This window comes from Rhinoderma darwinii, chromosome 13 (genome assembly GCF_050947455.1).
Source record: "Rhinoderma darwinii isolate aRhiDar2 chromosome 13, aRhiDar2.hap1, whole genome shotgun sequence".
NCBI lineage: Eukaryota > Metazoa > Chordata > Amphibia > Anura > Rhinodermatidae > Rhinoderma > Rhinoderma darwinii.
The window spans coordinates 29918321-29943673 of NC_134699.1; the positions used below are offsets into that span (position 1 = coordinate 29918321).

Sequence of the window (25353 nt, forward strand, 5' to 3'; positions counted from 1 at the left end):
TCAGGCAATAAGGTAATGCCCACGACCCCCAGATACCTCTTCCACTAAATATAGACAGTGGGGCTCAATCATGGATGACACCTGATAGCACAATACATTCCAGTGTCTACCGTTAGGTGATGTCACAGCCTGGGGTCCCAAAGTCGCCTGAGGCTAACTCTGACATCATCACCTTAGTCAAGTTACTTATATTCACTCTTGTCTTGTCCCTTTTGCCCTGCCTTCAACTAAGAGGTTTGCATGAGTCTTCTAATAGAATTTACTATTTCTCTGAGACATATCCAGGCTTTATATTGAAAAATCTCTCTTTATGTTAATGGTATATAATATGTTATTAAACAGGATCTGCAGACACTCAACTCTGGGGGGGGGGGGGGGTCCAAGATGGGTAGGTGCCATCCTTATAGCCCACAGTATGTATGGGGCAATTATTATGCATGGAAACTGTCCACATGGAATTTCCAAAATGTATCTGCTTGAATTCATTTTTCTACTGTGACAGACCAGATAACTCGGGCTATCAATGAAGCCCATTAAAAATCACAGGAATGTTATTTTTTTCACATGGACCCTGTTTATTTAAATATCTGCTAAAGACACTTATAAAATGACTCCATGCCAGGAGATCTCTTGCAGACACTCGAGCACTTGGAAGGGTTCTTAGGTCAAAGTGCATTTTGCTACTAACAAACTAATGGCATAAATTTATTCTTGGACAGTACATGAAAAATGGGCCAAGAATCTTGTGACAATCAACATACGGATACCGAGCACGCATGCTACTGCTGAATTCCTGCCAAAAATATAGGACGGTTTGTGTTTTCCAGTTAACTGTTCTAGATCTATGGAATGTCAGCAGCCCATGAAGAAGATGGAACACAATTAGATTTTCATGGCGGTCCATATTGCAGTCTATATACAATATATACTAGCGTATGTCAGCCAACATTTTGCCCCTCCCTACAGATGCAGTCTCCAGACTGCTGCATGCAAATAATACATACAAAGAGAGCTATGTATGTATGAAGTCCATATATCAACCGAATTCTGACCTGAGGTTACTACTTCTACACCAAATTTTAATGCAAAACTATTTTACACGTTTTTACGGCTACAATTGCTCTCTATTTTTGCCATATTCAGTTACAGGACTATACCATGGCTTATGCCTGTGACTTGCTGGTAATGAGTTTAATTTTACAAACACTATGAAATTGATGGAAATCTGTGGAATCAAGCATAACTACGTCTGACTAATATATAATACCACGTATCTACCAGGCAGGGCCCTACGGCCCATACAAAGTCACATTCTAGTGCCTAATATTTGAACAGGACACACTATGCACAGGGTCGTTTAGACAGGCTGCATTGCAAAGATGAAATCATGTCTCACTCCTGGTGCTGTTCCATCCCAACAAGTCCCTCTTCACCAATCCAAATCCCCTCAAATCATGGGAAAGCAGTCCACAGCAGATGGCCTTTCCTTGGGATGATTTCCGAAGTGTTCCTGGAGAACGTGAGCTTTGTACAAGTCATACTACCAATGGGAAATTGTCTATTTCTATGAGTCCCATAGCAGCTGCAGGGTCTGTCGCTATGATATGGACAATCTTGCCTTCAGCTACTATGGACAAATGGCCCCTTCTCAGGTTGGCCCAATTCCCTTCCCCATAACTGGTATGAAAGCTCCACCAGAACCACAGCATCAACAAACAAAGGAGCCTCCATCATTGTTTGCTAACTGCCCTATGGATTACACTAGCCTTTCTATTTAGGGGTAGAAAGGAGGAACAGGGTAATAAATGGTTGGTCCTTCTGTTCTGGAATGGTGTGGTGAAGCCATATTGGGTGGCTATATTTAGATTTTTTGATGGCGATTCTCTTCTGTATGTATGAAATATTTGAGTTCAGAGGCTTAGACAACAAACATGAACCCTCTATTGTTGTCTCGTAGGCTCAAAATACTTTTTAATCTTAAGGTCAAACAAGCGTCAAGCAGTAGACCTTTAATGATTTGTTACTGTCGGACCAGTTCATGGGTGAATAAGAAAGAAAGGATACTGACAACCAGACAAGCTCAGAGCCTCGTGTGACAGAAAACACCCTTTGTTTTTGTAACCTGCATACCAGCCAGCTAATTAAGTGTTAACATAAATGGAGCAGAGGTCTCCACCATGCTCTCAATTACACTTGTCACCGAGGTCTGCACAGATCTAGATAAATAACACACTACAAAATAAACACCGCAAACAAAAAAAATAAACCGGAAAAATGGTTGTGATGTATTGTTTGTTAATACAGGTATTCAATTACCGTTGCTTTGTTTAGACATCATAAGGCCAGGTTCACACAGTGCAATTTTGATGCCATTTCCAGCCAAAACCAGGAGTGGATAGAAAAAAAGCATAGAAAAGTATTTTGTTCATACAAAAAAAAATGGTTTCAAAATGGTCCTTTGTGAATCTGGCCTTTTGAGACTGTCTGGACCACTGATAGGGTGATATAGGGAGTGGTATAACTTATGTGGACTTATGGGTAAACTTAAGTCTTATGTGAACTTTCAGATTCTTAGTCGGGTCTGCAGGGGTGTATCTATAGGGGGTGCACCAGTAGTAGTAGTGCCTGACAGAGCCTAAAGGTTTTTCTACCACATAAGAAGACATCAGTATTATAAATGGCGCATGGCAGGTGGGGGTCCTAAAGATTTAGCATTGGAGCCCAGGAGTTATAGGTTACACCTTTGGGAGTTAGTCCATGAACAGAATATATGAGGACAATAAAGTATACTGTACTTTATGTTTTCATCAGTATCTGGAGAAGTTCTGTCTTCGGAGCCACTTCATCTGCTTTGGTCAACAAATATGTACGTTTGGCAACACCTAGTTGGTTGATTCATGAAGACAACCTCTTGCCATGTATCCAAGCTAGAGCAAAGAGCATGTAGAAAGGGCATCTCTCTCTGGTGGACCCAGCTCGTCCATGTATTACACAGTTATCCATTAGAATGGCCCGCATGTAATACCTAATTTCCACAATGTCTGTCCAGCCACAGTCCGTCCCCCCCAGCAATAACCGCAGATCGTCAGGCCGGCTTCACTCTTAAAAGGGTTTATCTTGATAAAACAACCTCATTACATACTTCTGACATTTCCCATATGACACCCGCCTTACATATTTTACATATCTTACATCTGACAATAGTTTCCAGTGGTTGTACTGTATTACGCATTAAAGCATCCGTTCTTAATAGTAAAGAAACATTCGGGATATGGAAACAATCTGCTGTATGGAGCTTCAGGCAGAGGATCCAAACTAAGAAGCTATGTTTATACTCCGCAGACAGCCGGGATGACTTATTACATAAGACTCCCCGAGTGTCCCTCTCCTCCTTCGCTTTATATAAATATTTCCGTGGGCTGTATCTACTCTTAATACCACTGCAGAAAGATGTCCATTATGAGTTCCAGATTAAAGGAGTGGACAAGCAGATGGAATGGACTAATTCAGCAAAATGCATCCCTGGAACATTAAACACGGGTCCCGGGTTGCTTCAGGCTGTGATGTTTGATCACTAAAAGGACATGGAATAATGGTTTTACCTTCCATTAATCTAATAATGTTACATCATGTCCTTCTAACATATACATTTATAGATACAGAGGCATAACTTGAGGCTCAAATACAAAATCTGTATCAAGGTTCCCCATTTACCATGTGCCATTTATAATACTGATGACTTCTTATGTGACAGAGGAAGATATTTTTTATATGTGTGCGATTTATGGATGAAGATCTTAACATTAAAGGGAAACTCTAGTTTCCTGTTGTAACTATTCATTAGAAGTCATTTAAACTCCCTGAAATTTTTTTTATTTATTCCCATCACTGTTTGCTAAACAGTAGCTGAAATATTTTTAGACTTTTGCATAGCTCTAGGTAACTGGCACCGGGGCGTCAGTTATTGAATAATTATTGTTAATATTTAAAGAACTACTACAGCAAAACGGATACACAGTGTTCGGTCTAGTGCAGGTCCTAAGGGGGAGGAGCATGACACAAGGATTCAATTCAAACCAAAGAGAGAATCCATGTGTCATGCTCCACCCCCTCAGGTACTGCACTAGACCTAACACAGTGCATCCGTTTCATACAGAATTTGAGACCAAGTCTCCACGTTTAGTGTGTCTACAAGTTTTACATCCTTTCACAAACCAAGTGTAATTGTTTACACCCAGAGACTGAATATCTGTCCCAATCATGTTCATCTGACATAGGTGCAGGTATCAAAGCTCCCTCTTGCAATTAGTCCTGCTCCTGTTGGACACGAACATTGCAGGTCTTCTGATTCTGGATGTAAACAATGGTTGTTTACGTACTAACATCAAGCCGAGATCTTGATCAGAATTGAAACCAAAGGTATATTAGAAAGTTGCAGAACTTTTATTTTCTTAATGAATTACTTTATTGACATAAAGATGGAAAACCCCTTTAAGCTTTTAAAGAATGAGAGCTGTCCGAGCTCCATACTGTAGTGGGTGCATTCTCATGTAACTTGCTCTGCCTTCACTGTGATAGACAGAAATCAAATAGTGGTAAATCACTGTGGAACTGTATTTATTTCAACACACTGAATGTAAAATCATAGTATGAGTGTTCAAAATGGAAATATTCTCTTTTCAAGAAAATGTAAAAAATATTACTACATATCTGAAATGTCCTATTTCCCGTGAAATGTTGATTTCCTATCTTTTCCTGTGTATGGCTGCACTGACTATACCAGACCAAGAGGAATTATGAGATAAATAGTAAGTAGAACATAGGGATCTTAAAGTTACAAGTCATGATGTTTGTGCTCCGCATATCATATCTGAACGTCATATACTATGCTGTCGGCTCTGTGAGGACAGGGTTAAGAACCAGTAATCAGGAAATCCCAAAGACATCACAATCTGTTTCCTTTTTCCTTTTCATGTTGGGGTCCTGGAGTCCAAAAGGAAGCTACAATCACTACAAGGTACCTTCTTCAGGAAATGAATAACTGGTCCCACCCAACCAGCGAAAACCTCATTCTTCTTGTCTTGTTTGTGAACGGTGGCCCCTTGACTTTTACTAATCATGATGATATTTAGGAAGGATTGTTTTTGTGATTAGGCAATACTGGCCGAAACATAAGTAGTGCGGTTCTTAATGATTTATATCTGCTGTTTCACATTACGTACTGACGAGCAGTTTCTTCCAGATGTTTGCTGTAAACCAGTCAGACTTCCCCCGATAAGTCGCAGGTAAAGGTATTCAAGATCTATCAAGGGTATGAAGCAGGTACAACGCCAACTAAAGAAGTGAGAAGAATTTCCACACTCATGATACACTCATGTATAGCACATTGTACAAGTAGGCTTGACGTGAATGTCCACCTTTAAAAACACAGTGTTTTTGGGTCCAACATACTGATATCTTTATAGCAGTTGAAGCTCAGCTTTTCTGATACTGAGCTCCGAATCCTCTACATAGATATAGAATCGAATGATTCAATTATTTCATTCTGACTGCGTTTACAAAAATATGGAGAACAAAAAGTTGAGCAGTTGCCATAAAAACCAATCAGATTTCATTTCCAATAGAAGCAAATGTAGGAACTTCACTCATTTTCATAAATGAGACTGATGGAGAATAAGTCGTACCCCTATCTTGATTACGGAATATTACATAATATTATAGAAGGCAGGAAAATATCTATATTTTGACATCACACAGCGAGTCATCCTTCAGAAGAATTCCCTGACATTCCATGAACAATACTGTACCTTCCTGCACCGCAGCATTCCTTGGCCGGAGCCTACCGCTGTATACAGTAGGGAGCACATTTACATGGAGACTCTTTGCCATAAGGAACTTACTGTCCTGTCCTTGTTACGTAACTTCAATGTTCTGAGCCACAGAAAAAATAACAATGTCACAGGTGTAGTCACTGCTGCTGACGCCCGTGCCCCAGTTTCTACTGCATTGTCTTACGTCATGTTACTTTGGTTTCGGGCACAGATTTGTAGTGCCACTACAGGATATGCAGACAGAAAGGGCAGACGTGAGTCCGTTTTCTTGGCTGAAAGAAAAGAACCATCTTAAGCAATCCCAGGGAGAACAGGACTTCATTGGTTTTGTTAATGAAGATCAATTAGGGAAATTTTAAATTCTTATACATCACCACAATGTTCAGTAGGCAGAAAGGACACCTTATATAATCAGGAGTGTAACTATAAAGTGGTGCCCCACTGCCACATAAGAAGACACCAGTATTATAAATGGTACATTGCAGCAAGGTTCGGAACACACTAGGGTTAAACGTGGGTGCATACGTAGGGGCCCAACCCGATCCAATAGAAAGAAAGTACTATGCACGCCAGATGGGAATTTTTTCCAATATCGCGATTTATTTATAGCCAGTAATAGTGCGTGCGACGTTTTGGTCAATACCATGACCTTCTTCAGGCAAGTTGTTTGTACTGGATCCTGTGTGATGGCGCTACCCGAAACGTTGCACGCACTGTTACTGGCTATAAATAAATTGCTATATTGGAAAAATTTCCCATCTGGTGTGCATAGTACTTTCTTTTTATAAATGGTACATGTTACAGTGGTTACATTGGGAGCTTCAAATATGCCTCTGTATACAGTTATACAGAATATTGCCTCATGTATACAACCACATTATGAGTTTTACGGGGCTGTACTGTACCTTCTCACGTTTAGTTTTGTGTGAAGTTATGAAATAAAATAGTGCCATGTTCCGATGGATGATGTATTATGGAGGTATACTCCTTTAGAAGCATTGCTAGGGGAAAGCAGATACCCTACAAAACCCTATCTAAACCTGTCTGTGTATTGCATGGACATGCTAGGTCCTCCAAAGTGAGAGACGCTCTATAGATGAGGGTCATGAGCGCGGGACCCCTTTCTGTTGACTCTGAAGTCCCTCATATGGTATTTGAACATGGGTTTTCTAAACCAGACAATCAGCTTCCCATAAATGGTCCAATGCCGGATCTGATAATTTCAGCAGCTGAAAAATTGGGCCACATATGGTTTGTAAATATTGGTCCTGATTAAAGAAATGTCTACTTATTACAACTTCTAAGCTTTTATATGGTATATGAATGTACGTCAGTAAGTATATAATGATTTCCCATCTGGGACATCCCTTTTTTTTTGCATGCAAACATGTATATTGCAATCTGATGTGAAATATGCTGTGTAACCAGAAGTCTCTCATAGTTCCTCCCTATCCTCCAACAGCCATGAAACTCCTCCAGATTCCTGGAATATCTGCAGTTTCTTCCTTGAAGGGAGTGAAGAAAAAATAACAAATAAAATATTTCTCAGATCCCCAAGATGAGGTGTCAAGAAGATGCAGACCATTACATCTGTAGTCAGTAGAGTTTATATATTTATATTGTCAGTGGTGTTTTCACATCAAGTACAGCTAGTCATAGATATTAGAGTTCTGTTACATTTCTGGTTTTGATAAGATCTGCTTGAAAACTAATGTTCAGGAGATCCCACAGGTTGGTTGTTCTTGGAGTGAATGAAAACTGACTATGATTTGGGCTGACTTTCTAATATTTCCCTATAAAATTCATGGTACTAGAGCGGCACTGGCAGTGTCTCATTCCTACTATTCTCATAGAGATCTTTGTCTATGGTCAACTTCATGTCTATGGTCAACTTTTAGTATAAATCCAACCTTTTGTGTATGCAGTATGACTCTACATTGCTGTATTCTATATGCCCATCAATATTGGTACCCTAAACTCCACAACTTGCAAAGGACATTGTAGTGCTCTTTAGGTTGACATTGAGACTGAAGGAGCTCTTGGCACCCTGATGTACCAGTGATGGATCGGAAAGGTTGCAAAACAACTAGCCTAAAGGGGTTGTCTAATTTAGAAATCCATTTTCATACACCTTATTAAGGAATTCTGAGATAATAGAAGCGTTCCTCTGTTCAGGATCTTCATCTCTTAAGGGACTTTTCCAACAAGTATTGTCCAAAGAAGACAACCCTACAAAACATTTCTAAATAAACAATTATATAATAATGGCCTTTCTATTGAAAGGTCCATTCCAAGGAATGTAGGTGTTCCCCTGTGCTGTAACCAGAATTGTTTAGGGCCCCAAGTTTGGAATGGGGCCACTACCTCTAAACTGAACTGTATTAATGGTAACTTTTTATTGATGTATTTGAGAAATGGATAATAGTGTCAGATAGTAGATCCCCTACACCAAGTAGAACTCACATAGTAGAGCCAAACAGCAGAAGGTCATGACAAAACAGAACAATTTTCCTACAACTGTGTGGCCCAGTGAGTCTTTGGGCGACATAGCAGCTGCTATGGCTATAGTTATGCTCATGGTACTTCCTTGTGTTCTCTGTTACTGAAGGCGTTATTACTAAACAGATCACAGCAGAATGGATTAGGAACATTTATACACATGCTGATAATACAGATGATAAAAGCAGGCTGGGTTCACCATGGTGGAGTGGTACACACCTGCAAACACCTTTGTGTGGGATGCCTTAGGGAACACATGGGTTTCTGTTACCTCCGTTCTCATGTGTTCCTATTATAACAACAAATATTCCCAACTAGTCTGACAAGTTGGATATATGAGCTTTAGAGACCAAATGTAGAGACTGTTCCCACAGCAGAAACATTATATAATTGGTATATATTGGATGGGATATATGCCGCCCTAGTGACACCTGATCGAATTAGCTGGCTATGTATCCCTCCAAAAATGTATGATCTACCATTTGTGCCTGTTAATATATTTGATGAGTGTAGGGGGCCGAGAGATACAAGTGACAGATCCTCTGACCTACATCTCTTAGGGACATCATCATGAACAGTCACCCAGGAAAAAGACATTTCCAATGCAAGAAAACCCCAACCCCCACCTCATCCTTATTTTTTTTTTCTCATCCTTATCAAGTCTACTCTTGAACATCCTGTCCCTTTTTTTGTGGTACTTTTAAATACTCTTATTTTTCAAATTCCCTTTCCTCCTTTCTTTTTTCTCTTTGAAGGATATACCCTAGGCTCCATTTGGCACTAAACTACCGTGTATATATACAGGGTCCACTTTAGGGGTATACATTACCTATCATTACTAAAAAGAGCACCACTGGTCCTGATGACCTGGGCACTGGGAGGTGCCCCCAAATCCACAATGGATGCCAAATCCTATTGAAAGACATTATGCATTGGGCAGCGTTATATGGGTGACTGTCTGGCAGTGTTATTTGGACACTTTTGAGAAATTATTTTAGTACAATCTAAGATTGCATTTTTTGGGCGTTTTTAAAAATCTTTTGTCATGTTATAGTGACATGTCAGAAGTTTTGATTGCTAAAACAAAGCAGCTCGAGTGATCGCTGTGCTGCTTAGTTTCTGATCGGCTTTTCTCGGAAAGACGAGTGATCGAGGTACGGACTCATAGACGGTCTATTGAGCCCGTACACTACTTCCGAGGAAAGCCGTTCAGAAACTAAGCGGCACATCGCTTCTGCTGCTTCGTTTTAGTGATCGGTGGGGGTTCCAGTGCTTGGTTCGCCACTGATCAAAACTTATGGCATGTCACTATGACATGTTAAAAAAAAGATAAACGTTTAGTTACACTATACTAACTTGCCAGCTGAATAGGAAAGCATGGTCCTGCCACTTGCTTTTAGTCATGCGCCTTGTTAGAGAATATCATGACTTTAGACATTGCTGAAGTCACCTGTACACTTGTTTCTCCAGACTTATTTGATATACAGCAGTTCAAGTAATGTATCATATCCAAGGGCACTGACAGATGAATGGCAGGTATTAAAAGAAAGAAAGAGAGGAAACTGCAGGTAGTGTAGTATTACAATGTACTGGGCAGCAGCTGCAATACTGCCACCTATGGACAATAAGTGGAAAAAAAAACCAGTAAAACACAATGTGTAAAACTAATGTGCAAAATAAAGCTTTCGTTTATGAATTACATTTTTATGACTAAATCTAAATCTAAAATTGCACCATTGCGGAGGTAAAACACTATGCTATAGATACATCTCTTTAAATTAGGGAATCTGTCAGATCCCTATTAGTGCTAAGGTAGGGGGTGCCTATGTTAGCATGAGCTATATATAAAATAGCACACACCTCTTGTCTTGGCCAATGATCTTAAAGTGATACACTATTAAATCAAGCACGTGCTAACTTATAAACCCCCTAGTAAGGAGTTCAGATGGCTGTTTGGTGACTACTTACGCATCTAATAGCTAAGTACTATCATAGGTACGCAAATTTGGGGCCCCTGATGTTTATTCCATTAAACCCCACTATCCTGGTATCAGAGCTGGTGGGCATTAGACTCTATGCATGTAATAAATTGTCTATAAACTTCAAACTCCTCTTTTATATTGGGCAAAATGGTGGTTCTCTGGGTAGCACAGCTTACAGAACTAAGGTCATGGGTTCAAATCCAACTAAAACCACTTTTACATGAAGTCCATATGAGTTTTATCCTACAAAAATAAAACATAGATTCATTGGCTTCCTATGAAATTGACTCTAGCTGTATAGGAAAACTAGGTAAAGAAGAGTTTGAAGACACACGTAAAAGACTATATTCCCTGTACAGTACTGCGGTATATGTCAGGGTCATATATAAAATAAAGTGATGACGGGGCTGATTTAGTATTTTTACTTGCATCAAACATTAAACAAACATCTGATGAAAAAATTAATTTAGAGTGTGAGTAAAAAGCGGCTCATGATGAAAAAGCTTTGAGCTGATACACATTTTTCTATGATTGTATAAAGCCCTAAAGGAGATTAAAAATGTCATTGCAAAACGAAAAATGTTGGTGCTAGGAAGGGGCTTATGGGATGGCGGAAGTTGCTGATTAGCCCTGACACTGGCATTTGTTGAATAATCCAGGCCATGCCAAGGCGAGACTCTCAGCTTCCAAAAAAAGAATGTAAAAATGCGGCAACCAGAAAACTTGTTATATAACTGCGAGAAATAATCACAATAGGTTAAATTGTCTGAGCTCAAACTTAGCCGAATGATTTCATTGTGTCTGCACATTTACCTAACCTCAGAAGCAATGGTCACATAATCCTACCAACAAAGCCGTTCATTGACCCTAAATGTGAATTGTCAGTGAACGGCTTTGTTGGTAGGATTGTGTGACTTATTTAGAAGACCTGAGACTCCAAAGTAGGTCGGTCGACTGTGCCAAAAATAGTCACAAGTTTTATAAGAGGGTGTAAGCATAGAAGATAACAAATCTGTGGCTTTCCAGAAATAGTATAATGCTATTATGTTGGCATCATATCTTATGCATTGCAGTATCTGCCTTAGAGGCAGAATATGCCACTGCTATGGGGTTTAGCACAAAAACTGGGCTCCACCAGGTGGCAATTCCTGATTCCAAAGTCAGCACTGTGGAAAGGTACGGTTTGTCACTGGGTCCCCTATCCTGCACTGCTTCCAAGACAAACCCATGCAGAGATGGACTTCGAGTGATCTTGACCCCAGGCATTAAAGTCTATGGCTACCTGATCAATCACTATGGCCTTGTTACACTTGGTTTGGGTTAATAAATTGCATTTGAGGAGTGTTGTAACTGACTAAGGGGCCATAGACTCTCGAGCACTGCCCCAATGCCGAATGTCCAGTCTGCACCTGGACCCAGGAGTTCTGATGATCTTGGGAACAGAAGGGGTATTAGGTGTATGTATGGGGTGGCTGTCATTCAGACTCTCACATGGTGGAAATTGACAAAAGTTTGGGAAGCTGTTCAAGAGCCCACACTTGGGAGGGATCACAATAATTTTGCTATGAGACGCTTCATCCTTAGGGCATGCTCCTCCTGGTCCTATCTACTATTTTTTAAGCTACAATTACAAATTTATCATCTTCATAAGACCAGATATTTTTGACCTCACTAGTAATACATACTATATTCAGTGAAGCACAACAAGCAGGCAGTGAAGAACAACACTCCACTCATACAACTACTTTACTACTCAACTCCGATTTAATGGCTGATGCTTGCAGAGGGTCTCCTGGAAGGGACAATATGACATTATCATCACTAGAGATGCAATGGTCCACATGGTGGTTGCATTTGCATTTCTAGGTTCACAAAGCTCTGAGGTAGAAACTCTCTGTTCCTGGTATTATGTCCTTTACTGTAAATTACTTTTACAGTTGTATTTACATTATCCAGTAGAACTGGTTTATTGCTTTTGTGAACCAAAATGACTTCAGTAAACTTATTAAGACTCATTTCTTTTTGAAAAACAAAAATATCTACACTTGTAAGGCTTAATGCTCCAAATTGTGAATTGTCCGAAACTTTCCAATAGTTTATAGACAATACCACACTCTACTGTCATGAATAAGACTGCTTTTAAGTTGTCACTGTATATAGTAGAGGCTCCACTACAAAACAGAAGATGTGTCTAGGTGGGCCAAGAAGCAGAAAACATCTGATGAAGTGTAAGTCAAGTTCACGGAGGCTGTAGGAGTCCCTGTGGCTTTGTACAACGGAGCTGTAAGCTCTCCGTGTGCTGCCATACGATGTCTCTATATAGCACCATATAAAGGAGATTTTCTACACTGAAAGAAATGCAACTCATTGGTTCTATGGAGCCGTAATACAGTCGTGTCAATAAGGCCTTACTATGCAAATATTGAACAAATACATGATTGCTATAAATAATGTAATTAATGTATATTAATTTATAGCTTTATCATCTATATGACCCAAGCCGGGCAGCCCTGATCAATAATCCGGGGTTAGCTATAATGTCTTCACCAACTAAGCAAATTCATGCAATGTTGATAATAGAGGACCCCCAGAAAAGAAGATTTTGAAATGCTTTCTTCCACCTCTTTGCGTCAATCAATTGACAAAACAAAAAAAAAAAACATTGCTTCCACCGCCAGGGATAAAAGAAATGTCCTATGTTCTCGATTCATTAAAGGAGCTATTTCAACTAGTCAACCATTCTTAAAATAAAGCTGCACAGCGATCAGCTTATCACGGCGGGTTTAGATTTTCTACCGCTAATCGCTGAGGTAAGTTCCATGTGGCTGCTCATTCAAATGAATGGCCAACCATTTAATACATGATCATATTGAGGGAGCTATTCTTTCTAGCATCTCACCACTTTGGCTCAAAAGGTGGATCCTGACTGGGGATCTATTCTTTATGACCTTATAGGGCATATGGAAAAGGAATGTCCAGGTGTGACAACAACCTCTTCAACTCTTTTGGACTTATCAAGTTTTCCTCCGGTACTAACCATCGTGTAACACCCATAGCAACAGGATGTCGGGAATACTCACCTCCCGACGTCCGCAGCCATGGATCTGTGATCGCTGACCTGCATCTCCTCCCCAGGAGACGCCAGCGCTCACTTCCGCTTCATTCTGCTGTGTCCCGTAGGGTGTGCGCGCACGCTCGTGCCCGACCTTAAAGGGCCAGTGAGCGCACATGAAGTAAATATTTAATTAGCCCATATTCACCCTGGACTATAAGGGCCCTGCCCCTTCCCTCATTGCTTGAGCGTTGTTGTGTTCACCCGTGTTAGTCTTTGCAAATGGTTCCTTAGTGTTTTCCAGTGTTCCCGTACCTGCTACTTGTATCCTGTATCCCGTGCTACCTTGTTCCTGTGCCATAGAGAGTTGGAATGATGTTGTGCGGTACACTAGGCCTTCTGTCTTACACCGCGCCTGGTGTCTGCCTGCTGCCAAGGTCCCACCCGAGCCTACCATCGCTACTGTCTGAATTACCACAGGTACTCTTATTCGAACTATAGACATTGACTTGGTATCCTGTTGGCCAACTGCTATCCCGCTGTGGAGGTACGGCCTAGTGGGTCCACATACCCACAGATCGTGACACATTGCATTGTACCAATATAATCTCACAAATTTGACAAAGATTCCAGATACCATCATGGAGTGAAATATACCTCAAGTCTAAATTTTAGACTAAACCTGGAAGGCTTTGGCTGTACAGGTGACACTTAAACTAATGTTGAAGCAGCAATGTCATCAGATGTTTTCTGCAGTGTTTGGCTGTGTTGGGGTACTGTTACAATGTGAGGTTCATATTCCAAAGAGAAAAGTGCTCATGCATTATTATAGAAAAATGAATAAAAATATAAGGCTTACTTTAAGAAGTCTGACATTTCTGGCAAGGATGTAATTTATTCTAAAACAGTCTACGTTTTAAAGTAGCCAGGATGAGCGAACAAAGTAGTTTATGAAAATTGTCTTCAAAGGGGCTACAGAGGGCAGCTCAGCGCTCCGTGCCGTCTGGGAAATCAGACCATCCAGACAGCTAAATCCTACTCACTAAATCGGCAGGAATGCCAGTCCTTCTACTATAGTGTGACTGGGTATTTGTAATACAACAGAGGGTTTTATCCAAGGCCGGAGATCCGTACTTTGAGTAATATGGCATTATTCACTCCGTCGGCACAGTTACCTCATGATTCATATAAGATGCTTGATATTTCAGTCACATAGATGATTTGGCTGAATAAATAGGTGAATTTGATTTTCTTTAGTGTGAACTTACACCAAAAGCCACTGTTTTATTTTCTCCTCCTAAATTGTAACAGCCAGGACTTGGCGTACACAGATAATAGCTATTTATTTGAGATGCATACTAATGGGTGGCATAGTGACCTACAGATTGGCATGGGCCACTAGGTCCAAAGTATAGTCTTACTTACTTACTTACTTAAGTCTTGCATAGTTAGTATAGTTTACATGCAGAGGCGTACATAGATATGAAGGGGCCTTATAGCAAAGATTAAAATGGGCCCGCTTCTGGTGGTATTAACCCCCTTGAACAGGAAGACTTGGGGTGCTTTTTTGCCCCATCTCCTTTCCATGATCGTTGAGTTAAGTCTCCCACACCCTTGTTTGTAGGATATGCTGAGGGGGAGCCCTACATAGGTTCTCGCCACCCATTAAATTAATGGATGCAGTCAACCTGGTCTGGGGCCCCTCTCTCTAGGGGACCCAAAGCAGCCGCATAGTAAACATCTATAATAGATATACCCTTGTTTGTATATTATCTTAGGTCTACAACCTAATTATCAGGTCAGGCTTCAGTTTCTGCTATAACGATAGAGTCGTCTGTGAATACGGTACTGCAGTAGTGTACATAGAATAGAGGGGGACCATAGAAAACATCAAATTGCCCCCCCCCCCCATTATAGTACTTGGTTTTGGCACCCAGGACAGAAGATCTTGATTGCTAAAATGCAGCTCCTTAGGAGAGGGAAGTCCTGCACAGGATCTCGCCATGCAGTAGCAATGGGGATGGGACCAACCAAGGCTGGACCCCCTCTCTCTAAGGGAGCCTTAGCAGCTGCATTATCTGCCATTATTGTATGCACTCCATTACATTCAAATTGAATATTACACAATGGAGAATATCTTGGGAGACCGAAAAGTCTACAAACAACAACGGTCGCAAACTTTGTGGAAGATTTTTCATTTGTGCCTTAGGAAAGTAGAAGTCTGTGAAAATGGTGGAAATGACACCAAATGTTTTAAAGTGTCGTATGAATTTCATACATTTCGCTGATTTTACAACACTCTTAGCCACTCTCGTAGTCCTACGCAATATTTAAAAAGTGTCGAGGTAGGCATAAGAAATGTTATAATAAATTTAGCAAACTCTATATACTCAATTTTGTAGCAAGATGCAAGTTTTTTGGCGGATTTTGCGTAGTAAATCTCCTACCCTCTGATGTAAGATTTTATTAACAATCTATAAACTCAATATTGTACAGTATATCGGTCTTACCAAGGTAAATGCTTTTCTCAATGTTTCTAGATATACTGTAGGACCATGTTAGCCTTGAGGATACTTGAACTGCACATTGAGAGTGACCGCTGATATAAAGCCAAGCGTGACCTTCAATTACTACAACCCAGCAGGATTGAGCTGAAGGTGAAACTGAATGTTCTGTGTCAGTGAATGGAAAGTCATACTGGGAAAGCTCATGTTAACGGAATTAGAGAACAGCCTTAAAAAGCTGCCTCCGGCATGTTTCCCTGGTGGAAATCTGGTGCGCATAGCAAATAATATTAGAAGCTGGAAGTGTGGAGAGAAGAACAATGAGTGTCATATAAGGAGACTTCCTATCTGTCAAATCCATATGTGTTTGTTATTAAAAGTACCTATAGAATGTGACCTATCAGGACGAACAAAGTGCCATAATACTGGAGATGGTTAACTAGTGAAATGAATGCTGTTCTTGAAAGACATGACATCTCTATCAAAATAATATTTTATATTATTTAAATATATATATATATATATATATATATATATATATATATATATATATATATATATATAGTTTTTTATGATGTCATTTATTTAACTGTTTTTTTTATATAGAATAAGTGGAATCCATAAGTATACTGTGAAAACATATGGAAAAGTATGCCATACGTCTGGATTTTTTGCAACATGTAAACAATGGCGGATTATAATGTGGGCGTTTCGGGCGGTCGCCCGGGGCCCGAGGCTGCCAGGGGGCCCATCGGGGCCCGAGGCTGCCAGGGGGCCCATCGCGGCCCGAGGCTGCCAGGGGGCCCATCGCGGCCCGAACCGCACACAAACTTAAAAAACTATGCAGCGCTACCGCGCTGCCTGCTTCCGACTGAATCTGCATCCACAGGACGCAGATTCAGTTTGGTTGAATGCTGGAGCCTCGCTCCAGCATTCACTCTGCCGTGAGCGGCTCGGTGCAGGCAGGCGCGATGTAGTGACGTCATCGCGCCTGTCTGCACGGAGTCACTCACAGCACAGCACAGTGCAGAGGAGGAGAAGCATCGCATCCCCCACCGCCGTGGGAACCGGGATAGGTAAGCAATTATGTTTTCTTTTTTTATTAGGTACGTACATATGGGGCATTATGCTGTGTCAGCTATGGGGCATTATACTGTGTCACCTCTATGGAGGCATTATACTGTGTCACCTCTATGGGGCATTATACTGTGTCAGCTATGGGGCATTATACTGTGTCAGCTATGGGGCATTATACTGTGTCAGCTATGGGGCATTATGCTGTGTCAGCTATGGGGCATTATGCTGTGTCAGCTATGGGGCATTATACTGTGTCAGCTATGGGGCATTATACTGTGTCAGCTATGGGGCATTATACTGTGTCGCAGCTATGGAGGCATTATACTGTGTCACAGCTATGGGAGCATTATACTGTGTCAGCTATGGGGCATTATACTGTGTCGCAGCTATGGAGGCATTATACTGTGTCGCAGCTATGGGGCATTATACTGTGTTGCAGTTATGGGGGCATTATACTGTGTCACATCTATGGGACATTATACTGTGTCACATCTATGGGGCATTATACTGTGGGGGCAGCTATGGGTGGCAATATACTGTGGGGGCAGCTATAGGGGACATTATACTGAGCAATTACAAGAGCTGCAGGTCCAAGGGGGGAGACGCTGTGTAGCACAATATACAAGGGGGGATTGTTGTATAGCACTATATAGAAGGGAGCGCTGTGTATCACTATATCTAAGGGGGATTGCTGTGTTGCACTATATACAAGAGGGGGAGGGCTATGTGACGCTATTTACAGAGGGGGAGGACTGTGTAGCGTTATTTACAGGGGGCTGTGTGTGGTGCTATCTACAGTGTTTGGCACAATTATATTCAGGGGCGCAGTCTATGGTGCTATAATATTTAGGGGCACAGTGTTTGTACTATTTTATTCAGGGGCGCAGTGTTTGGTGCTATTATATTTAGGGGCACAGTATGTGGCACCATGATAATATTATCTTTGTTTATAGGTGTGGAAATGTTGGAAAAGTGAGGAGCCAAAGACATCTGAGTGGCAAATTCTGCAGAAATGGGTCATGGCCGGGAAAAGTCGTCATGAAGTCTGGACTGGATGGAGAAGAGGAAAAAAACTACGTCGTCACCTGTGAGTCACTAGATTTATAGAGAATCTGTCACCTCTCCTGACATGTTTATTATAGGAAATCCTTGTATTTCACAAAAAGTCTTTCTGCAGTCCAGGACTGATAGACAATTCCCCTTGTCAGGAGGATGTGTCCCTGCACAGTGTGATACTGTCAGTATGTAGGGACACCGCGCTGTGACAAGGGGAATCGTAAGACTGTTAATGCTTGCCCCAAAAAGTAGTGTTAAAAATAGTTACGTGCGGCAGGGCGGCGGTGAGGAAGGGGGGCCCAAGTTTGGGTAACAGCCCAGGGCCCATGGTCTACTTAATCCGCCACTGCATGTAAACATTGGTATACATCAGACATAGTCATAGACAAGTGGAGGTCATGGGTCACTGGAAGACAGAAGTAGTAGAGAACCAGCCGAGGTTGTGGTGGGTCACTAACATGGGATCAAGGTCAAGGCAAGGTCAGAATTTAAATAACAAACATTAGTACGCTAGAGAAGATACACAAGGTTTTTGCTCCATCAAAAAGGTTCTCCTTAAGCCCAGTTTCTCTAGGAATGTTTTGGCACTGATTTTGACGCAGAAACTGCTTCTGAATCAGCTAAAAAAAACGTCCGATACTGCCTCCCCTTATTTTCATGGGAGGTGGAGGCGTTTTTTTTCCCGAGCGGCTTTTAGCGAAAACCATGGCATTCCTGAAGGAATTTTGAGACAGATTATATCTGCCTGCAAAATACTCAGTGTGAACATGGCCTTAAAGGATATGTCCACCTTTCCAAGCAATTTTTGAATTGCTTTAATACATAGAAAATGAAGCAACTTTTCAAATCGTCTACCGTTTGTGTCTACAGCTCCTATGTAGACATAGGTGTCTCCATGATAGCAGAACATTTATGGTCTTATCTTGCAGTCATACTCCTTTCCATTTGTCATGTACTTCTTGCTAACATACATTCGGAAAGGTTAGCAGGAAGCAGAGGACAGATGGAAGGGAATATGACTACAAGATAAATACATACATGGCGACGCATAGGTCAGCATAGGATATATACACAAAACGGCGGACATTTTTAATGAGGACTACTTGTAAAACCGCTTTATTTTAGATGCACTGAAGAAAAACAACACATTGTGTACAGACCCTTTAAGTAAGTCATGGGCTTTAAAGACAATGCCCTCATATGAGATGTACTTGTCGTTTAGGAACTGTATAGAGAGAAAACAAATGTGTTGGATCCCCCATTGGGGCATTCTGAGGCAGCGGAGATGCAAAAAGAGAAACGAAAGAAGTAGACAGCACATGAGGAGAAAATATAACATGTAATATGTAACAAAACAGCAATGACTAGTAGGTGAAGTTCTATAAGAAATCATGCAATTTTCAAAATGATTTAATCAAATTAGATGAAGATCTCTCACAATATAAATAAATACTTTATAGTATACAGTATTTAAATCTAAAAAATTGTGATGTCATCACATAAGTGTGACATCATTGCCAGGTGGGAGGTGGATTGCAGGTATAGCTTTTGCATGGAAATACAGAGCCCTCAACATCAAAAGGTTAAATTTATTTGAGGTGTCTGCCAGATTTGTTCACAATTGATCATACTTATAGGTGACCACAGGTGACATTTACCAATGGCAGCCTGTGCCTATGGTACAAAATTCATTGTTCTTAAACCAACAGGTCATTCACTCTAACAAAGTAGTTCCCTCCAAATTAATTTTTTATGTGGCCATTACAGAACCCTAGAAACAGGTTTTGGACCCTCATTTGTAGTGCTACTGATCAACCAGTATTAGATTTGGAATATAATCCACCTTTTTAAATATACCTCGCCTGAAGTAACATCATTGGTTCAACGGTAACTCGATATAAATAACACCTCATTTAAAACAAGAATAGATCCTAAATTTATAAAACCTTAATTTAAAATGTGAATTGGGTAAACTACAGTTTAGTATGCCACCCCTAGCTAAATCCAATCCATAGTGGACTATTCTGAATTTTCATTTTTATATCTAAAAGGGGTCGTATCATTACAGACAACCCCCTCAAAGGAGTTGATGACCTATAGACCGTATAGGTCATCAATATATCATCGGTGCAGGTCCGGCACTTGGGCCCCGCGTCGATCAGCTGCTCCGGCTGCCCGCGGGCACCGGATGTTATTGCACAGTATGCAATGTACGGAGCCGGAAGTAGTTGGCAACGTAGATTGCATAGCGGCTGTGTTGCCGAACTGCAGCTCTGCTGCTATTCAGTGGCCGGAGCCATCTCCTTCTGGCATGGACGTCTGGTGCCCGGAGGCAGGCGATACGGGGTCCGGGTGTCAGACCGACACCGATGATATACTGATGACCTATCCGGTGGATAGGTCATCAGTTATCCGGTAGTGGACAACCACTTTAATTATAAGTGGTGGTGGGAAGTTGCCATTGGCCATTTATCTGTAATACATGGGCGGCTCAAGTATGCCTAAACGAAAGCCACTGCTTGTTAGCGACTACCCTGTCTTTTGACGTCCATGTGCCCTGATAGGTCGTATATACAAGGGTTGTCCTGATGGTTGCCACTTAAAATAAGATTGCTAAATACTATACAAGTTAAACAAAATGTACCACATACTTGTTAATTATCCCCAAACGGTCATGATGAATCCTTCATGACTCAGGTATGATCATATGAACTATTTACAAGCACACAGGTGTGTTGCTACCTGTGGTAAGGAAGACATGTCTGTTATCGATGCTGTGGTTTGACACAGTGGAATTTGTTTAGCACAGCAGCTTTTCCGTCTCCAATAATTACATAGGTGTCAAGTGTTACACGTCAAGTGAAATTATGTTCCAAAACATGATTTAAAGTTGGACAGGCGTCATTGCAGTGGCATTGCACAACGGTTCTTATTTATAACTGTATCATTTAAAGGCAATGTTCACCTTTGCAGACATTTTTTACTGTCCGGTGTTTATAAATAAAAATGTCATTAACTTAGAAAATAGTTTTGATGAAAAATATCCTACCGTTTTGTGTGTGCAGCTCTTATGCAGACCTATGTGATTTGAGTTATATTGTGTCATATCACTACCTTTCAAAATCCTACTAGTTGGCTTTATAAAATTACGATAATTTCAGTGGCATGTTATTTAAGCTCTGGAAACAAAGTAAAGCCAAGTTATTTATTGGTTTAGGATTGTTTCATGAAATATTTCACTGCGACATTGTGCCTGGAGGGGACCACTCCATCATGCCCAAACATCATAAACAATGTCAATAAAAATAACAAATACTAAAAGAAATATAATTTCATAGAACCCTATGGTGATCGAAGTTCAGCTCAGGAACTGGGGTCAGCTTCTTGTGGCCATAATATGGATGCTAAAATGCGGCCGTATACTGGCAGTGTAAAACACACCTAAGGGTTCATGCACACAGCTGTACTGCTTTTGGCATACGTTTATGCAGTATAAGTCAATGCCAGACATGCAACTGTATAGACTTGCTTGCATACCTGTGGGGCATACGTTCAGTAGCACATAGAGCCTGACCGTGATGTGAACAAAGCTTAAAATAAAACCTGGAATTATTTGCTCTTAACCGGTTGTGTAATCCCCAACTAACTCTTTCCAGATTCACCACCCCGTTGACTACATGACGTATTGGGATTTAGATGTTGATGCTCAGAGAGGCTGGATTACAATGATTTACAATGCATGGATCTGGCTGTATATACACATATATCCCTGCGGTACCTCTGTACTCTTCTGCTATTTGGCTTTGATGTCATCCACAGAGTCGCTGTAACCCCAGCTGTTTAATTCACGAGCCGGAGTCTATATACAAACACAGTTACATCACATTGCTGCCTTAAACAGTTCCATACCAAAATCTATCTAGGGAGCGGTGCTGATGTCATGGTTTGGCTGACCGGTTAAAGAGCTCTTCCTTTAATGGAAAACAAATTGTAGACGGAATTATTCCCTGTGTTTTTGCCAAGTAAATGGGTTTAATTATGTTACAGATGTATTGGTCTATTCATTTATATACCATGTTGGAACTTGCATAAAACTTACTTTCCCAAGGGGATTATTATTATTATTATTTTTTTTTATGGAGGACATATGTAAAATTGTATTTCACGGTAAGAAAAAATATTGTACTCCTTTGTTCTCACATGAGCTGCGACTGCCTAAAAAGGTTTTCCGAGTTCATAAAAAATGTGGCCAATCGGTCTTGTGCCGCATACCCACTCAGGCCAGTGGTTGGCGGCAGCAATCACATGGGTATACGGGCAAGTCATTGCTGCAGCCATGTCAACAAACAGTGGTGGGGAGGACTGGAGTGGCAGCGCTGGAATGCTAGAGAATCTGTCAGATGCGTACAGCCTCTATTTTAGTTTTATTGCATCCCCCGGCCACATATTTTATGAACTCGGAAAACCCCTTTAAAACCTTTCACCTCCATACCTCCAGGAAAAGCTAATTTAGGACAAGGACAGAAAAAAATTCTGTTGGTTCAGAAGGTGGGGATTTCAAAATGTGCCCGACCAACCCTGCTCCCTGAAGTTCAGCATAATAGTCGTCGAATAAAAATAAGTCATTTATTTAATTGTCCCCTTTCCCCACCAATCCCCAGTGTGATCATTTGTACAAAGAATCACAGATTGGTTAAAAAAACAAACAACAAAACTTAAAGGCAAAACATTGCTTATTTTTCAGTCATAAAATCCCCCCCTTCAATAGCACCCTAGGCAAAAGCCTACTATGCCTACCCCTTGTCCCGCCCTTAAATGCTGGCATAATGATATTTGTCAAATCTGTCTCAGATGGAGCTCTATGGAAGCGTCCAGGGCCGCATTAAGGTTAGTGAAGGCCCCATGGCAATTAATTTGGAGAGGGCCCCAACTTCCTGTTCAAACCCAGACCCCACCTGACCCCCTAGCTAGTAGATCCCTGTTTTCTGAAGAAGTGGGAGTCCAAAAGGTGAGCAGTGTATAAACTAGTCATAAAATAATGATGGCTAGAGTCGTAACTATAAAATGCCAGGCCCCATAACAAACTCTTGAAAGGGTAAAGTGGATGGTAGAGGCCACCTAGGTCCCCATGGCGGTGAAGACCCCCATCTGCCCTCCCTATAATTCCCTGGAATGGTCTCTTTCATCTGTCATCATTTCACAATACCATAGCTTCCCATAACTTTTGTATCCCCCACCCACCACAGCAAGTCAGTATGTCTCCTACTATCCCTTTAGGCTGTTTTCCAGACCTTGGTGCCATATGTAACAAGCTTGAATACTTTATTTGCTTCCCAAACATATGATCAATACATACAAACAGGCACATATGTGCACCATAGCTGCCTAGTTGGTCCAGGTCAATTATCCCCATTGTTTTTGAAGATGCAGGACTCTGCTATCACTTTGGGAAATTTATTAGTTTTGTACTCCCCAGTAACATTCCTAACATTGCTGTGTTACTTAGTCATTTTTCACAAAGGGATGAAAAAAATGTTTGCCCAATATTTTAGCCATATGGTCCAGGAATCCTGGGCTATTTACCATGTTGAAAGACGTGACGGCACATGTGCTACTGAGTGATATAGCATTAAAAGCTAAACTTGATATGAAGCTTTTATAAACGGACTAAATATATTCATATAATAAGTATAACATTTATACAAATCTTTCAACACCTTCTTCCTAAATATACGTTGTCTATATATTTCATACTGTATGTTTGAAAATAAGGAATTTCTACCTACAGTTAGGAAAATCATCATACAAAAGACCCATTATTTTTAAATAAGAAAGGGATTGCCCAGAATTGGAAAAAAAAGGGTCTGTTTCCCCCCCCCCAGAAATAGCGCCACTCTTGTACATGGGATGTGTCTAGTATTGCAGTTCAGCTCTGTACACTTGAATGCTGTAAAGCTGCAATACTAGACAAGTTAAACAAGAGGGATCCCGGTCCAGCGGGATTCCGCTTATTACAGTGAAGTTTCGGCTTTATTATACAGTGGACACCCCTGTTATATGGAGTGGGTGCAGCCCGTGAGCCGTGTCCATACTTACCCTACCCATCTATGACTTAACTATACGTCAAACGTTGGGAAGGGGTTAATTAAATTATTATGGGTGAATTGGACAACACCTTAAATAAGTGTACTTGTGGTGGAGAAGTGGGGGTAACACCCAATACAGTGCTTGAGGAGGCCACCACAGTGGGCCCCCCAGGCTTAGGGGCCTGGCCACAACTTTGACCGATGTGACCCCTATAGGTACGCCACTGACTGGGCCCCAGTACACAAAGCAAGGTTAATAAAGGCATGGTGGGTGAGTTTAATATAAAAGAACTTGACTGGCCCGCAGAGAGAACTGACCTCAACCATCAACCCTATGATATTAAATGGCAATTTATGTAATGCATAGCCAAGACGGGTTCTCCAGATGGCTCCAAGTCCACCTGTTGCTACAATCTCCTGCATTGAGCACAATGTGGGTTTTCAGGAATTGACAACTTGTTTGTGTTAGCATTTACGTGCCCCATATGTACTACAGGATCCAACTATACAATGTATGGTAAAGAGAAGTGAGCAATTAAACATGACATAGTAATTCTCCTTAGTTTGACGTCCACCACAACAATGAAGGGTGCGGAGTAGTATTGGATAAAGGCACAAGAGCTTTTCAGTAGTAATACATTCCAACATGTGTAAAACACCCCCAATGTTAATACCTCTATGACTAAACTAGGAAACTATTGTAAATAGGACGTATGGGTTGGGAATTACTAGCAAGCACAGAACAACACAGAGAGTAATAAAGCCATGAACAAGCCCTCATAGCTTCTACTACTGAATGACTGGCTTTTTGTAAGGGTAGATGATGTGCTGATCTATTTACAGTATCCGAGATCTTGTCTTGGCTAATGTGTGGCCATCCTCTTTGTATTAAATTAATTTTATTATAGGCGTGGATCAGCCCTTGTAAATGAGCATGTATTAACACTCCCATTTCCAACCATTTAAACTTCTAAAATAGAATATATGCTCTTTTATATGAAACTGGTTTCCCTTTAACTTTTGACAGGAGTCTGGCATTACTACACATGGGTGCCAAGTTGCTCGTGCACCTGCTAAATTGTAGCTTCCCCTGGGGTACTGGGTTATCTAAAAAATTTGTAGCAGCATGTGCCTGCCCCTGATCACTTAACTAACAAAAAAGAAAAAGTTGGACCACTCCTGCCTTAAGGCCCTTTTACACCGGCCGGTGCAGCGAGCGTCGATCAACAAGACATCGTTGATTGGCACTCGTTTGCTCCTGTCACA

At 41.0% G+C, this 25353-nt stretch overlaps 1 protein-coding gene across 1 annotated transcript in view; it reads right to left on the bottom strand.

Moving 5' to 3' along the window:
• The window catches only part of RPL27 (ribosomal protein L27), a 397834-nt gene extending 381039 nt beyond the window's left edge, over nt 1-16795 (bottom strand). The window contains exon 1 of the mRNA XM_075846283.1: nt 16791-16795. The gene's annotated coding sequence lies outside the window, so the exon portion shown is untranslated. The remainder of the gene's footprint in view (nt 1-16790) is intronic.
• Between the last annotated feature and the right edge of the window lie 8558 nt (nt 16796-25353).